We start from the raw sequence: 1,074 nt of genomic DNA, 5'->3' as shown, positions 1-1,074 counted from the left end.
ACGTTCACTGACTTCAACGTTAGAGATTTTTTAAATAATAAGAAATGGTTGGTTTTAGCTGAACAACTGAGACCTCAAGTCAAATTCTGTAACAACCCGACACTGAATGCTTCTCTTTAGCTGGATCCCACTCCTCTGTTGTCTCTACTGTGTCTGTTTCCACTCATCGTTTTTGACATCATTCTGTCTGATCCTCTGCAAAAATTCACTTGTGCTATTATTGTTTAGATTTAGATTTACTGTAGGATGCATACTGGGAATCTGTCTGCATTCCCATTGGGATACTAACAGTTTAGCGGTTGGTTCAGATTTATATTGCCGAAAATTATATTATGTACCCCATAACAGAAGGATCTGTTAGCTTATTTTTTTTTTTTTTTAAGATAAGATCCTTGCTATAATGAACCACAGTATCCAGGAGTGTCTTTGATCCCACTGTTGATAATGGAAAAACATACATGGAGTCATACAGACATATAAATGCCACGAGTGATAAGATCAAATTCCCTTTTCTAGTAAAATCAAAGAAATCTGTTTTGTGTTAGCCGACGGATGACATGACATTTATTACCATTTTCCAGCACAGTTGCAAACATCTCATGAGGCCCGCTGCTGAAGCAGTTACATGCACAGTAAACTGCTTAGAGGATGTTCAAGGGAATGATGCACAGAACTGGCAATATGAATGTGAATTCCCTCGGAAGCCAACTTTGCGCGCACACACACACACAAATAGAGAAGAACATGAGAAATGGGCAAAGAGCCACACTATTCAAAGTGAACTGGAGGGTCCAAGTCGCTAAACTAATCCTGGTACCACAAGATCCCACTTTCAGCCAAGTCTTTTGCTGCAGCTGCCTGGGATCATTTCACAAACACAAGGTATTCCTGGAAGAATTGATTCTGTTAGATAGTACATTGATCACACACATCGCCTGCGGACAGAAGATGGCTTTACAAGCAATAAGATGGGAGACAATTATATTATTTTAGTGAAATAAGACAGAGTACAAGCAGCGAGTGCCAATAGCCCAGGCAGGGGAGGGGAGGTACGGGTGGGCCCCCCCTGTGTGG

This window comes from Fundulus heteroclitus, chromosome 21 (assembly GCF_011125445.2).
Source record: "Fundulus heteroclitus isolate FHET01 chromosome 21, MU-UCD_Fhet_4.1, whole genome shotgun sequence".
Classification (NCBI taxonomy): Eukaryota; Metazoa; Chordata; class Actinopteri; order Cyprinodontiformes; family Fundulidae; genus Fundulus; species Fundulus heteroclitus.
This window is presented reverse-complemented; position numbering follows the sequence as displayed.